Here is a 16,752-nt window from a genome sequence, read left to right on the forward strand (position 1 = left end):
ATCTGAGATAAGCTTAAGCTTCCTTGTTTTCCAGGGTCTGCAGAAGGGGCTAAGAATGCTCCTCCCACCCCAATAGCCCACCTCTGCCATCCCACAGACCCCATTGCCCTGCTTCATTTCATTCTCAGCGATGGAGTATAGCTGAGGTGGTTGTTCTTGTCTCTTTATCCACTTGGGACCTCTCTGCCTCCTCCACTCGGAGATGGAGAGCTTCAGCAAAGCAGCCATCCCGTGTTTTTTGTCCACATCTCTATCCCTAGCACCCAGCTCCGTGCCTGTACATGGGGCAGCATGAACTGTGGTGGCTGAGTCACTGACAGGCCAGCTCACTGTGAGATGCTGAGCAAACCATTTGCCTGCTCTGAGCTTCAGTTCTTTTACATCTGTAAATTGGGGATGTTGGACAACAGCCAGCCTTTCCGCCAGGGCTGGGTATACAGGGATGAGTCTGACCCGTGGATTTGCTTGCCTGTGGACAACATCTGGGCTGTCCACCTCTTAGAAGGGATGTGGGGATGGATTAGGGAAAGGAAATAAAGCAGGTGGCAAGGAACTGTACAAATGTAGGTCTTTCAGTCCCCCTTCCCATTCCCCATAAGCTGGGCTTTTAAAAGCTTTCTCCACCCCAAGGGGGATCCCAAGGTCACCTGCGCTCAAGAAGAAAGTGGTGTAAAAAAATCAACACTTGGAATTATTTTCCAAACAGCGTGATTGACGCGCCCTCTTCTTCCCCATCCTCATCTTCACTCGGGTGCTTTTTAAAACGATGTCAGATCCCCGTATTCTCCCTGGAGCTTTGCTTGTGCATGCCTTTTATTTGAGTCCAGGGAACTGGCTGAACACAAAGCCATCAAAACCCAAGTGGCTCGAGATGTCCAGCTGGCCCCAATTGGCCAGAAAATGAGTATTTCCTGGCTGTCAAAAGGGGCTCTGTCTGACCCTGGGTCCTGAAACCTCTGTCTCCCCCTCTCCCCAGGAGCAGCTGGCTTGGGTCACTCTCCCAAATTCCTAGCCTGGCAGTGGTTAAAATGTGATCCCTTTTATTCGAGTAATAGAGACGAAGTTCCCGGGCCTTCGAGGAGCATCAATCCCGAGATTTATTAACCAATTTAAAATACTATTGTCTTTCACTTCAGAGCAAGATTGAGGGGTGTTGTTGTAGGAATGTAAAGGCACAGTGACTGAGCCTCAGAGCCAGGAGGTGTCTGTACCTGGGACTCAATAGATATTCATGAACATTCCCGTATTTAGTGAAGGAAATAACTTAATACCGACAGTGGGATGGAGTAATAGCTATTTCCTGGCTGACTTGCAGGCCTCAGAAAATGAGGTTGTGGCGGCTTCATTTTTCTTGTCTTTTCCTGCGCGCTCCCTGCCCGAGAAGGCGGCTCTGCTGGGATTCTCTCTGCATTTCCAATGAGCTAGGCCTCCCGCCCCCCTCTCCCAGCCCTGCTGCGTCCCTTACTACCCCCTCTCCCTACCATGACCTTGGCCTGCGCTTCCTAGAGAGGTCACCCTGGACCCTCGTTAGTCATTCAGATGGGAGAGAAGGTAGTTCAACATTTATTCTGGTAGAGGGGTCGGTAGACTGGTCTATTTGGGATGGTTTCAACGTTGGTTGGTCCAACCGTCCATCCATCCATTCATCCATCCATCCATCCGGTCTGCCATGCCCTGGATGCTGAGGATGAAGATATGAATGCTGTCAGGCACTTCTGTCTTGGAGCTTACAGTGCCTTGAAGGAGATGAGCTGTAAGACATTGCCAGGGCTCCCAGAGTGGTCCACACAAGGCTCCATGAGGCTCAAAGAAATGTAGGGTCCCGACCACTAGAGGGACAGATGGTCAAGAATGGCATTGGGAACTATTTGTCTCTTAAAAATTGCCTACGGCATGATTCGAGTGATCCCGTTTACAAGCGGTATTTCATTCGGACCTCGTTGCAACTTCATGATAGATATAGGCTTTTTTTTTTTTTTCTTTTTCTGAATGAGGATGGGATTCGAGATAGGCTTTTTTCCTTCTTCCCATTTTACAGGTGGAATAGTGAGGCTCAGCCAGATCAATCGGCTTTCCTCAGGTGCTGCCAGCTGGGAAGGACCCCAGGGCTCTAGGCTCTGCACTATCTCTCTGTCCTGTGGCTTTTGTCCAGGTTGTGGGTGTGGAGGGGGAATTCTGGGTGGTGGGAACAGCCCAGGCACAGAGATGTGAAATGCCCTGATGCTTTTGGGGAAACTGAGAAGAGGCTTAGGGCTTGTGGGTAAGATGGGGTGGGTACTGGAGCGGAGCTAGGGTGGGAACAGGTGTAGGGAGGGAGGGGCTGGGGCATCCTGGGAGTTTGGACCTTTGCTTGTGGGTAAAGGGGAGCTGGTGGCTGATTTCAGCCTGGAGGTGGAGGCAGGGAATGGGAGGGGGAAGTCTACACAAGAATCTATTTTGTTTGAGCCTCCAATTGGATCTACATCCTTCACCGTCTTGTCCTGACCTGCTCGGACACATCAGCAGATTCCTATGCCCTGTGGGCTTGGCTGGGTGCAGCCCTGAGGATCCTGGCAGGAGATCAGAGAGCAGCGGAGAGGGAGGTTTGAAGGTCCATCACGTGGCTTCCCTGGGCTGGCCAACAGAAGGTCAGAGGGGCAGGGGCTGCTCTAACACCACCTTCTCTCCTCCCAGATCATAGCAAGCTTTCTATCCTCCCGTCCAGTCCCAGGATTGGCAGAAGCCCTGGGACTTTCCACCTGCCCTTTGAGCGAGTCCCTTTATATATAAACTCTCTTCAAAAGATCTCACCTGGATGGAACCACCTCTTTCAAGCCAGGACCCTGACTGACCCAGCTTCTTTGGGCCATTTCACATGCAGATCAAAAGCCCTAAAATCCAGGGGTCAGCAGGGTTGCATTCTTTCCAGAGGCTCCAGTGGAAAAAGAGTTCCCTTGTCTTTTTTTATAGCTTCCAGAGGCCACCTGTATTCCTGGGCTCATGATCCCTTCCTTTATCTTCAAAGCCAGCAACATAGCATCTTCCATTCTCTGTCTCTGTCTCTCTTCGTCTGCCTGAACATGGCTCTTCCCCCATCTGACCCTCCACTTGAACCTCCTGCATCCCTTTTACGAGGATTCTTATGATTATATTGGTCCCACTTGGATAATCCAGGATAATCTCCCCATCTCAAGATCTCTAATTCAATCACACCCACAAAGTCCCTTTTGCCAGAGAAGGTGATATTCTGGGGATTAAGTGTGAGCATCTTTTGGGGGGTCAGTATTCAGCCCACTACAGCGGGGAGGCTTGGACTCAGAAATCATGCTGGGCCCATATCATAAGTAGAGATGCTCTTCCACTCAGCCCTGGAAAATGAGCATATATGGCTGTGGCTGCAAAGGTATTTCCTAGTTCTAGAATTCCCGAGTGGCCTTGTAAAAATCACCCAACCTTTCTGAGTCTCAGTTTTCTCACCAGTAAAATAAGAGACTTGCCTTGGTAAATCTGAGCTCCACTTCTTAAGCAGCTTTCATAGGAGCATAATATATGCTCTCAGAGAATCACTATCCATAGCAATCTATTTGGATAGAAAGAGATAGCCACCCCTGGTGCCCCCAACCCCTGAAGCTACATTCCTGGCTTGGAGACCAGAACAAGGCTTAACGCAGTGGAGCCCATCTCCCTGTGCTCCCTGGCTACTGAGAGGCAGATAGGAAACAAGGAGACCACAGTGTTATGTAGTGGTGAGAGTTACGAAGAAAAACCAAGTAAGAAGTGGGCTGTAGAGAGATAGGGGTTCTCTGTAGTTGGGGAAGTCAGGGAGGACCTCTCTGAGGAGGTGACATTTCATCAGAGATGCAGTGAGTGCGTAATGAGGCATGTGGCAAGAATAATCCAGGCAGAAGGAACCAGTGCAAAGGCCCTCTGGCAGCAGGGTCATGATGAGTCCAAGGGCAGAGAGGAGGGATGTGGGGAGCAGGTGAGGTGGGCAGAACACGCAGGGTTTTGAGGCCATGGTCAGAAATTGGTCTGTGTCTCAGGAACATGGGGAAGCACAGAAGAGTCTCAAGTCTCGTGACACATGGGTTTGGTTTTGAAATGATCTCTCCTGGTGGGCAAAGGGAATGGAAAGGAGAGTGAATGTGGGCATTCCATTTGGAGAGGGTGGCTGTCAAGTGTGGCTTGGAAGGACCGCTGGAAGCAGGAAAGCTAGAGGGCAGTGGGCAGCCAGTGACAGATGGTGAGGGGAGAAGAGGCCTTTCCAGCTGGTTCCAGCAACCCCCCCCAACCGGCCATGAAGCCAAAGGCACCATTTGCATAGCCATTTCCGCAGTATCCAGGAAATACTATTGGCTATTGGAGATGACTAGGGGAGGACGCTTCAACATGTAGGAAGACACACACAAATTTCCTGGTTGGTAGATTGGCCTCAGGTCTTCAAGGGAAATTCCCAGCACCTGGATAGGAGTCGGGGTGAGGGTGAGAGTGGGGGTGGGGACGGGGGACTGCTTTCAGGGTTGGTAAGAATACCACCCGAAGGTGGAAAATAACCTTTTTCTTCCCCAATGTGTGTTTCGAGGGAAGGATTATCATCCTCATTTTCAAATCCAGGACAATCAGAGAGGCTGGTGACTTCACTGAGGCCACACAGCGCGCTGGAGCCCATGTTGGAGCGAGGATCCAAGTCCTCTCTATGCTGAATGTTTTCCACGGTGTCTGGTTCCAAGAACTCCCAACCCCTCACAGGGTTTCTCTTCCCTCCGCTCTAAAATGGGGGTAATTCCCAAACCTGCCTCCAGGGGGCGCCCCGAGTTTTAAGCGCAAAGGCCATGGGGTGCATTGTCCTCTGGGCGGGACAGGGGCAGTGCGGGGCTGTTGTGGGCTGGGCTCTGCTGGCTTCCCTGGAATTCCTTCCCAAGGCTTTAGAACCAGTTGTCTCCTTCCCTCCCAGGGCTGCTAAAATGGCACCTCTTCAGCGAAGTCTTCCCGGGCTGCTCTAACTGAGAAGACTCTCCTGTTATTGTCCGGCTCACCTCTTTTCATTCCTTTCACGGCACTAATGACCACAAAGGCCAACACATTCATTAACGTGCTTGTTAATGAATTGTGTATGGTGAGCTCTCGGGGCAGGGACTACGTCTGTGGCACTGGCTGCGGTGAATGTTATGGAGTCCTTATTATGTGCTGTGCCGTCTTATAAAAACTTTGCCTGGATTAATTGAACCCAGGCGACCCCATGTCTCCCATTTTATCGGTGGCACACAGAGCTAAGGTAACATTCCCAAGTTCACAGAGCTAGCAGGTGCCCGCACTGGTATTTGAACCCAGACCGTCTCTGGTCTGGAGCATTCAGATAGATATTCCTTGCAAGAGTAAACCAGTGGCTGAGCTCTTACCAGACACTGTCCTGGGCTCAACACATGTTATTTCACTGAAATCACACAGTGAACATTCTTCGAGGGATTAATTATGCCCATTTCAGAGATGGGGAAAACTGAGTCTCGGAGAGGTTGGCTAACTCCCCCAAGAGCATGAGAGAGTCAATGGCAAAGCTAGTGTCTATCTGACAGTTTGCATCATCATCACAGAAAGTTCTAAAAGGGCACTCTTCAGCTGCGCTCAGGATGAGTTCCACATAGCAGTGAATTTGTCACTGTGTCAAGATATATGTGGGACTGGAGCAGGGACAGTTGATGGGACAGAGAGATTTGGGTGACACAGATGGATTCTTGCTTGACTTATGTCTCCAAAGTGGTGGCGAAGGGTGGGGGCAGAGGAAGGGCCAGCTCCCTGTCTTCGCACTTGAACGTCTAGGCAAAGCTGGTGTGACTGCTGTTGGGGCAGATACCAAGGCTCTGTATGGGCTGGGGACGATCATTCCCAGCCCTGAATGCAGGTGGCAGGTGATGAAGTGTCTGCCCAGTAATGAGCTCAGTGGGAAGTTAATAAACACCATTATCATCAGAGAGTAATTGCAGGCTTGACCATGGAATAGGAGGCATAGCCAAGGGGCGGCAGGACCCCTGAGCTGGGGAACAACTGTGAGCACCCCCACACCTGCCCGATGTCAGAAGGAGCTACACAGTTTGACACCCCTGCTGCTTGGCAGTGGTTTGGCTGCTCCCAGTTGTGTGACCTCAGGCCAGACACTTCACTGTCTCTCTCAGCCCCGGTGGCCTCCTCTGTAAAATGGGGCTAATGAGAATTCAAATAACAGCTACAGAGAGACATGCTCAAGCCCAGGGCTCTGTCTGGGGCTGATAAACAGGGCAGCCATCAAAGCCAGGAGCACTTCCACTGTGAGTGAAGAACTGGAGGCTTTACTGATTCAACCCACGGATGTTTACTGAATTCCTGCAACATCTGGGATCTGGGCTCGGCGCTGGGTAGACAGGTCTGCCTGGGCCTTACGTTCAAATGAAGGGACACGGGAAATAAAAATCAACGAGGATTGTACAGTATGTTGCTGCAGCAGTGGAGGAGAGGAAGAGGGTCCGGGAGACGTGGGGAGCCCCTTTTTAACAGAGGGGGCTAGGGGAGGATGCTCTGATAAGAGGATATTGGAACAGAGTCCTCAAGACAGTGAGGGAACAAGGCATGGAAATAGCTGGGGGAAACACTGTCTAGGGGGAGTGACCAGCAAGAGCAAAGGCCCTGAGGTGGGAATGTGCAGTCGTGTTTGAGGAAGGAGGAGGTCAGGGTGGCCAACATGGGAGAAGAGTATCAAGCTCAGAAAGGTAATGAGGAGCAGGACTGGGGGGGACTTTGTCAGGACTCTTCTCGGGATGAAGGCCTTGTGGCCACAGTGACTGAAGATGTTGTCGTTGGCTTGTGGCTATCATCTGTCTCCCCTGTCTTTGATGGCTTAGCTGCAGAGAGCCACCTTGCCATCCTTGCTGTTCCTGTCCATCGACTGACAACGGCATGGGTATAAGGGTCTGGCCATTTTCACCTGACATGGTCAACTCCAGTGGGCCATTCTCCCTCCCAGGCCTTCCATGGGCCTGCATCTGTGCCTGGCTTCTCACTCTATCCAGATATCACCCCTTCCCTCCCTTCTCTTCCTCTCCCCTCACTTACCTCTCCCCTCCCCTCCCTTTCCACTGGCTTCCATCACAAGGGCTCATGCTTAGCTGTATCTCAGTTTCTCCTTTCAGAAGATGGAATTGATGATCCCAGAGCATCTCCCAACTCAACATTCCAGATTGCGTGATAAAAGACCATCTTGGTGGGGGTTGGGCTGGGGGAGTAGGGGTGCTCTTGGGGCCTTTTTCTTTCCCAGACCCAACCTGTGACAGTGTTGCAGGGGATTTTGAAGACTCGGATTTTTAGTGGGATGGGGAACTCTGGAGGGTTGTGGCTAGAGAAGGGATATGATCTACTCTGCCTTCTGGAAGGATCCCTCTGGCTGCTGTGCAGAGGAGGAGGACCAGGGCAGACTCTGGGAAGCTGGGAGGAGGTTTTCCCAGGGGCTCAGGAGCAAGGCAACAGGTTTCCTGGCCAGAGACTCCCAGCTAGAAATATAGTCCCTGTGCTTGTTACTGCTATTATTACTACTGACAGTGTGTGTAGCTGGGGGGCGGAAATCTTGGAAAAGAGGGGAGCAGAGGCACCTTGCTATTTGGTGCTCAGAGGGGCCTTCTGGGACATAATCTCCCCCAAACTCTTGGGATTCCCAATACTGCTCCAAGTATGTTGGGGGGCCATTTTTTATCTGTATGTCCTGTGTGCCAGACCTGGTTCTGGGCATCAGGGATCCAGCCATGATCCACGACAGTCCTGCCTTGGAGGAGTTGACAGTCTGGTGGGCGCAATAAAAACGTCCACGCGAGATGGCAAATCAGCAAAAAAAAAAAAAAAAAAAAAAAAAAAAAAGCTATGATGGGGACTAGAGGGACCTGGGGATGCAATGGGGAGGTGCTAAATGACTTTGGGGGATGGAGAAAGGGTAGGTTGCCTTGTAGGAGCAGAAGCATGAGTAGGAAGTAGCCAGGGAGTGTGGGTGGGGAGAAATGGGGTCCCAGACAGAGGGAACAGCCCAGGCAATGGCCTGGAGGTGAAGGTGGGGCTTGTTCCTAGCAGTTCACATGTTTGCAAGTGGCCAGGTGCAGAGCATGAGAGAGGAGGCTGGAGGTGGAAGTCCTGGCAGGAATCGCATCCAGAGAGGCTCAGGCCATGGTTAAGACTCTCCTCTTAGTCAAGGCTGCCCTCCTTCGGGGCCAAGCCTGCTCACAGAGGTGATTGGTGGTTCCAGCTCTGGAGGTCAAGGTTAAAAAGAGGGGCCTTCCCTCCCCCAAGGATGGCCTTTGTCACACAATCCACAATGCTGAGATGGAAGTATGAAGGCCTGCAATTTTGCCTTGTAAATGGAGAAACTGAGTCTCAGGCCAGAAATGATTCACCCAAGGACACACGGTGCAAAGCTGGGCTACAGTGTAAGACTGGGGTTTTTTCCCATCTCACATAGGAAGGGTTTGTTTCTAGAACTTTATCCTGCGTTTGGCAAAAGGGGCTAAATCTTGGCAACAGCGCCCCCCACCCCCCCACCGCATAGAGCTGGCGTAGAGTAGGTACCTGGTTAAATGAGCTGTCTTTCCATTTCCTCTCACCAGTCCTAGCTCTGCTGCCAAGCCCTGGCTTGTGCAACCTCTGGACAAGACCTTGCCCTCTCTGGGACTCCTCTGCTTCATGGGAAAGTGGTATGAGGAGCCACCTGGGGCATCTCCTAGGGCTGGCATTCTGAGAATAGAAAGGGACAATTATTCGGCTGCTGGGATGGTCCCCTGATTCCATTCTAGCTGAGATTCCTGCCTCTTAGAGTAGCCTGGGACATTTTGCTTTGTCTACAGGCCTGGGGTGTGAATTGGAAACAGGGGCAGGGGGCAAAAGGAGAGAATCCGCAAAAGGCTGGGGAGGCCCCACAGTGTGTGTTTGCTTTCGGGTTTCATCTCTGCAGGAGAGTCATTTCCGGGCCAGCAGCTGCCCATCCCCTTCCCTTCGAAGAGCCTTCGAAACAGCCTCCATCCATCACCGGCTTGGCATGACTGTTAAGTACCAGTTCTCGGTGCCGAGGGCTGCAAGAGGGGCCTCTGAGAGGGGTCAGCCCAGGGCCAGGGAATTAGAAAGAGGCGATCAAAATAGAGGGACTGGAGCAAACTGGTTAACACACAGGCTGTGAGCGAGGCGGCGCTGGGTCAAATCCCCGTGTGGTGGGTGACGGCAGCTTGGCCCCTTCCTTCCAGTTGGTGGGTTTTGATAACAGATTCTTGTTCTTCCCTTGTAGGAATGGTCTTCTCCTACTCCCCAAGCCCCTCCCAGCCTCAGGGGTGGGCTTGTGACCCTTGCCACCTTGTCACCCTGGCCTGAGCAATAGCACATTCTAATCCTTCTGTTCACAGACAGCAGGTTAGGAGGTCACATAATTCCGAGTTGGTCCAATGATACTTGGGTTTCTGCTGTGGTTGCTAAGGAAGTTGGAATACACCCAGAGCTGTTTCTGGTCATCTTACCTCCCTAAGGGAGAGTTTGTCTAAGGGTAAAAATATCACAAAGAAAGCACACTGAATGATGGAGAAAGACAGATCGCTAAGTGCCTGGATCAAGCCATGCCTGATGCTGCACCCTTAGACTTTTTTTGCTACATGAGCCTATAAACTCCTTTCATTGGCTTAAAATGTTCTTTTTCCCCCTTGAGTTGTTTTTTTGTTAAAAGAAGTGATAAGTCCCCACTATACACACATTAGACAGGTGGTTTCACATCTCTGGACCTCAGTTTTCTTACCTGTGGATTGGGAATGACAATAACACCTTGTCGGTCTATTATTTATGTTTGAAATAATGTATGTAAAGCACTCATCACAGTGTCTGGCTGTAATAAATGCTCAATTCAGCAATGATTCAGCCATGCCCATCCTTTTAAGTTACATGAAACCCTTTCTTCATCACGTGTTCTCACGTGAAGAGCTCCTGTGAGGCCCACACCAGGTATCATGAATGTAAAACGCCTACCGTGGAGTCGGGTGCATTCAGGTGCAGCTGCTCAGTGGTCTTCAGCTAGGAAATTCTGCAAGCTCAGGTAACTGAGGAGCAGATGAATGCAGAGCACAGCGGAGTGGGAGGACAAAAGGCCAGGAGAGGTGGGGAGGACACACCATCTACTTTGGGGAGCAGTTGGGAGGCCATCTTGACAGGCGGCTCTGCTGCCTCCCTGCTCAGCACTGAGCACAGAGCCTGAGGCCCACTCAGAAGTGGGTGTGAGGACATGAAAGGCCCAAGGAAAGTTTTGGCCTTGGATGTGACCTTGACTCAGTCTCACAGATGAGGGGAGTGATGTGAGTCTTGAGCGGGACTCACAGGAAAGCATCGTTGACAGCAGATTTCTCTGTAGCATGAAGGTGCTGGTGGGAGGTGGAGGGCCAGGGAGCGGAGTGTGGCCAGACTTGTCAGGGGTCAGGATGGTGATGGAAGCCCCAGGGATATAGACAGACCAAGTGACAGGATGGAGAGAACCCTGGTTCAACTGAGTGCAGTACTGTGTGTGAGGGTGTGTGTGTGAGTGGGAGTATCTATGTGAGTATGCGTGATTGTGAGTGTATGCATGCGATTGTGAGTTTATGTGTGTGAGTATATGCGTGTAAGCACGTCAGAGTATGTGTGTGAATATGTGCAGGGGTATGTGTTCTTGAGCTGATGTATAGTGTGTGTACAAGTACATAGGCATGTGTGTTGTGGGCAAGTTTATGTGTGTTTTAGTTGTGTAAATGCATGCATGAGCGTGTTTGTCATTGGTGAGTTTATGTGTTTTTAAGAATGTGTCGAATGTGTGTTGGTGAGCTTATATGTGTTGAGTATAAGTGTGTAAACGCATGTATGTGTTGGTGGTAAGCTTATGTGTGGTTAGTGTGTATGAATATGTATAAGTGTGTGTTGGTGGTGAGCTCATATATGTTGATTATGTTGAATGAATGTGGCTGTGTGCGTTGAGTGTGTGTGTGTGCAAGCAGGTTGGCAAGTGTGGCAGTGTGTGAGCTGAGTGGAAGGCTCTGAGAGTGTGAGAGTGGACATGTTGGTGCCCGGCTAGGGAGAAGAGGTAAGTGCAGTGGACGAGTGTGTGTGAGTGCGGGTGTGAACTAAGTGGAAGCACACCTGAGGACGAGTGCACGTGTGCCGTGCGTGTCTGCTGGAAGTGCCGGGTGCACTGCTCTTCCTCCTGGGGCTGAGCTCTGGCCCCGCTGTCACTGGTATCCTCCATGTATCTGCCTGTGTCCCCACCATGCTGAGCCCTTGAAGATAAAGGCGGGTCTACTGGAGCCCAGCAGCCTCAGCACCCCCAGGTCACCCCACTGTTAAATGTGGGACAAGGGAGTGACCCCGGGTATCCAGGAGCTGTGGCCAGTTTCGCAGGAACACCGGCATTCCCATGCAAGGAGTATCGGCTGCTGGGCCGATCGGAAAGTTTCTGCATGATTATCAGACATAATCCTTGCAGCAAGGCTAATTAGATCTATATCTATATATCGCTATCTATATTAATAACATTCCTACTGCTTAAAGAACTGTATTCTGATTACAAATGCAATGCATGCTTATTGCAGTAAATTGGGAAATTAAAAAAAAAAAAAGAAAGAAAACCCATCTATAATCCCATCCTTTGGAGATAATTACTATTCTCATTTTTATGTATATCTTTCCAGACTCTTTTAAAACACATCCACATGTATGTTATTATTACTTTTTTACATCATTAGGACCCATGTGTTAATATCAATTATAACTCACCCAGTCCCTCCTGAACAATCCCCATGTTATAGATTATTCTTTGTTAATGTTATTTTGAATGGCTCTATTGACTCCCATGATAAAAAAAAATTCTATGTTTTGTCCATTTCCCTCCCAATCTTTGACCATCCTAAATGATGTTTCTGGAATGTGCTAGGTTCTTCCCTTTCTGGGTTCTCACATAGATCTTCCCACGTGGAGATCACTCCTCTCATCTTTTCTTAATCTGAGTCACCCTTGAGGTTATAGCCTAGATGTGCCTCCTCCAGGAAGTCCTCCCGGATGTGCCAGCTCTGGATCGGCCCCCCTCCTTCTGCAGACCCTTCTTTTCCTTCAGTCACAGTGTGTGACAAGGATGTGTATCAACAGCCTGCTCCTAGCTGGACCAGGAGTTCCTAGGATCCCAGGGTGGCATTTTACTCATGGCAGTAACTAGTAGAGTGCAGTGCAAAGAGGGCTGTGCGTAAATATTGGATAAATGTTGAATAAACACTGAGACACACAACCTTGGATCATCTTGGGGCAAGCGCTGCTACCCCACTGATAGATGATAAGCGTCAGACTCCAAAAGGCAGATAAGCTGAAATGACACAGGGCTGTGCTCAGAACCCAATTTCCTCTGATTGCAAAGTACTGCTCCTGTCTTGCTCCACATTCTCCATCCCAGCACCTGCCAGCGCCGCTCTCGTCACATACTCACAGCTTCCCAGCTCCTGGAAAAGGCCAGAGACAGAGTGAAAGAAGCTGGGGAAAGGGCTCTGTACCTGGGGAACAGAAGGCGTCACCTGCTCCAGCAGGAAAGGAGCCGGGAGCACTCACGCGATGCCAGCCTTTCCCGTTATTTTGTTCTGGAGGAGAACTTGGCCTCCTTCCCTTGTGCTGGGGACTCACAAAATCTGATTTGAAATCTACTCAAGTGTACATCAACCAACTTCCTCTTGGCACAGGCTGGGAAGCCTATAATTAGAGCAGACACCATACCATTTAGTGGGTTTCATTCACACGAACAGAAAGTGCGCTTGCGAGAGGGGATGGCTTGAGAAGCAAACTCGGGAACATTCTCTGGATGGCTTGCATTTGCTGAGCGCCAAGAAGATGCCTTTCTAAGTTCAGAGATGGTGGCTGGCGGAACGTGGGTGAGGACGCCACCCCTGGGGAAGAAGTGGTGCCGTCTACTCCTTAGACACTGTTCTTGGGAACAAGCACTCATTTTCAGATCCTAGCCCCAACGCTTGGGTAAGCAATTCAGCTCCCCTGATAGCTGTTTTCCAGTGGGCCTATCGGGACCTCATCACCAGCCTCACAGAGGTGTGCTGTTAAGGTCTGCATGAGATGGTGTATAAAGAAAACCAGATCCTGTGCTCCATCATTACAATATTGATTATGATGAAAACCACTGCCGTCACCAAAATAACATAATAGCATTTAACTGAGCATTTATCATGTCCTGGGCTCTGCTGTAACCCATTACTCGTGTGAACTCAGTTTCACAGTGTGTGGTAAGCCCTATGCATATCTTTGTTATATACCTGAGGAATCTGAGGCCCAGAGAAGTCCTGCCAGGTGCACTAGACCCCACATGATAAGGGATTTTTACTACCGTTCCAAGGTGTGGAGGAGAGAATGGCAGTAGAAGACAGTGTGTGGGGTTGTCTCATGGAACATAGGAACTCATTGATGCTTGGATCTACAATTCCTTATTTGGATCTGGGGATCCAGAAAGGGGAGAGAGTTGGAGGTAGACTTATTTATTGGGTGTATCTAGTAGGACCTAGGTGCTTTTACAGGTATTAGTCTATTATTTTCTTTACCCAGGGAGATTGCAGGTGTGAAAGAATAGACTCAGAGAATGCGGTATCTTGTCCAAGGTCATGCAGAGCCATGATTAAAACCATGGTCAAGTCCAATTATAAGTGAACAGCTCCTTTTCTAGGACGACAGGATCACCTGAGCCAGTCTGGACTCCTTAGGATGCCAGGGCTTGCTTTAAGGGAAAAGGAAAATTTGTTGGATCATCTGATTGAAAACTCTAGAAGTAGGCCTTCAGGCATGGTTGAATCCAGGTGCCTGAATGAAGCACAGACATTTACCTTTCAGCCTCTCTTTCCTCTGTGATGGACTTCTTGCTTCAAGAAGTCCCTCTGAAATCTGCACTGACCTTTTGGTATCTGGTCCTAGCTGTCTCCCACCCCCACCCTCCCCAACCACTTGAATCCAGCTTATTTCACCCCAAGCTAGAAGACTGAGTGACTGGTCCCAAGGGGTCAGCCTCCTGGGACTCAAGGCAAAGCAGGGAAGGAAGAAGAATGGACTTGGTGTGAGCAACAAAAGGAGGAGAACCAACACTCCCTCCCTCTCCCCACATCTAGGCTCCAGTCTTGGTTCCTTGTTAAGCTACAGATTTTCTGTCCAAACTGGATACTGTCCTAAAGCTCAGTCTTTGTTTTAGGGACTGAATGTTCTTTACCCTCCCAGGCACTGACTGGGCCCTCCTCCCAATGGGCCCTCAGGAGGGAGCATGAAAACCCTCTCCCTCTGGCTTGGGATCTCTCTGTCAAAGCCCAGTGCTCCACCCCTGATGCCTGAGTCACTTCTTGCCCACATCCAGGGAACCCGATGACTTCCTTGGGTGCCATTTCTTTCCTCCTTCTGCCCTAGCACCTGCTCTTTTTTTGCCCATCCGCACCCATTTCCTAACTCCCCTGCCCCAGGCCTTGTCCCAGTAGACCACTCTGTCCTTCTCCCACCTCTTCCCCAAGATAAAACACTGGGCACCAGCCCTACTCATTCCTTCTCTGCTTCCTTGGCTCTTGCCCAGGTGGGGTCACCACTCACCCATGGTGTGACTGCGGACCAATTACTTTCTGCGGGTCTCAGTCTTCTCCGCTGCAGAAATGGGATGATTCTTTCTGATCGGCTGGCAGCAATGGAAGCCTGAGTTGGCAATTGTATTTACAGTAACGTGAGCACAATATGTGAGGAATTATCAGGAGGGTCCGGGCTGCCGCGAGGCTGGATTTGTACTGATATCGCCCCATTATGAGGTGTCATGTTGCATTTGCAGGAGGTGGCTGTAGGAATTCCACTCCCTTGCACTGTATGAAATATTCACCCGCCTCCTCTGGAAGGGACAAGGGCTTCCTCTCTGCTTCCTGGCTGCTCCTGTGCCGAGGGAGCCAGGCCCCAGGCTGTGACTAATACAGGATGACACGGGGACCCAAAGCAGAGCCTTGGGCTTAGCACAGAGGGATGAGGCTGGTGGGCGGCGCAGAACAGAGGGAGGGGACACGACTTCTGCCATGGGTCAGGGTCCATTAGAGCCTCACCACTCGCCTGCTCTCTAGACACAGAGATGCATGGGACTGGAAGGAGTAGCAGGAATTGTGTCTTCCCACCCCCAGTCCAAATTCCTCTGTCGAAGTCCTAACCCTCAGTGCCCCAGAAAGGGACATTACTTAGAAACAGGATCATTGCAGCTGTCATTACTTAAGATGAGGTCATGCTGATGTAGGGTGGGTCCCCACCCAATATATCTGCTGTTCTTACAAGAAGGGGAGCTTGGAGACAGACACACACACAGGGAGAACTCCATGTAAAGAATTGGAGTTATGATGCCACAAGCCATGGAACCTACCAGAAGCTTGGAGAGAGGCCCGGGGTGGGTCCTTCTTCCATAGAGCCTTCGAAGGGAGCAGGGCCCTGCTGACAACTTGATTTCAGACTTCTGACCTCCAGAGCTGTGAGACCATGAGTTTCTGCTGTTCTAAGTCACCCAGTTTGCAGCCGTAGCAAAATAACAGAAGGAAATTTCCAGGTCACCGGGGGATCCAAGGGCATCACATGGACAGGAGCTAGAGGGTGCCTTTCAGGGTCTGCCAGAATGGACTTTGAGAGAAGGGTATCCCATGTCAGAATCAGTGCTTTGGACGCAGAGTACGCACCCGCTGTATGACAGCGGGCGACTCCTCTAACTTCCCTTAGCCTCAGTGCTCTGATCCGTAACGTAGGGACAACGTGCTTCCGAGTATTTCTGGGAGGTGAAGGGGGAGAACGCCCCATGGTCACCTCACCCATGCCCTAGCACGCACGCAGACCAGCGGCCTCTCTGTTTTGAACGCCCATTTCTTCTTGAAGCTCTGAGTATGTATGATAAAAGCACAGGTGGCTGTGACTGGCTGAGGGTGCATGAAGGCGTGGGGCTGTGGCCCCCTGTATGAGCCTCCTTCCTGGCCTTGCTCTGCCTCCACAATCGCTTCTTCCCCTCTGTTTCCTCAGAAAGGAAGCAGCTCCTAACATTTCCTGCTTTTTAACTTCTGGTGGCTCTCCACTGCACTTGGAGAAAATCCCCATAGCCCTGGCCTGGCGGACGAGGGTCCACCTGACTCTGACTCCTTTTCTAACCCCATCTGGGGCCATTCCACCCTCACCTAGCTCACTCCATTTGGAAGGCCTCCTTTCATGTCTGCAGACAGACCATCCCTAGGGGTATCCTGGGGCCATTCTGTGCTTGTCCTTCAGTCTGGATATCACATGCCTACAAGCTTTCACTCTTTGGGGCTTGAAAAGCTCACCTCTTTCCAGGAGCTCACTCTGTGTCTCCTACGTGGATTGGTTCCAACCCCCACATATTACACTCCTTCACTGCACCTGCTCATTTCCACCCACCCCCTTGGCACCAAGAGCCCTGCTACGTTTATACTTACACCCGTTTGATGAATGCCTCTCATTCTCAGCAGACTGAGGGCTCCAGGGAGGAAAAACCAATGCCTTGTTTTATTGTCAGTTGGCCCCTTGGTACCTGGTAGGGACCCAATAACTGTCTTTTGAATGGTTGAAATGTAAACGTGTGAGTTTGGGTCCGGGGTGTGTGTAAGGTGGGACGTGATTGCATCTCTCAGGGGACAGACAGATGTATCAGGTTTGTTCCTCTGAGATGACAAACTGGTGAGTGACCAGAATCTTGTCCCCAAAGAAACTATTAAAGAAACCGTA

The sequence above is a fragment of the Lontra canadensis genome, unplaced genomic scaffold, assembly GCF_010015895.1.
Source record: "Lontra canadensis isolate GAN:19392208 unplaced genomic scaffold, GSC_riverotter_1.0 scaffold87, whole genome shotgun sequence".
In the NCBI taxonomy this organism is placed as follows: Eukaryota; Metazoa; Chordata; class Mammalia; order Carnivora; family Mustelidae; genus Lontra; species Lontra canadensis.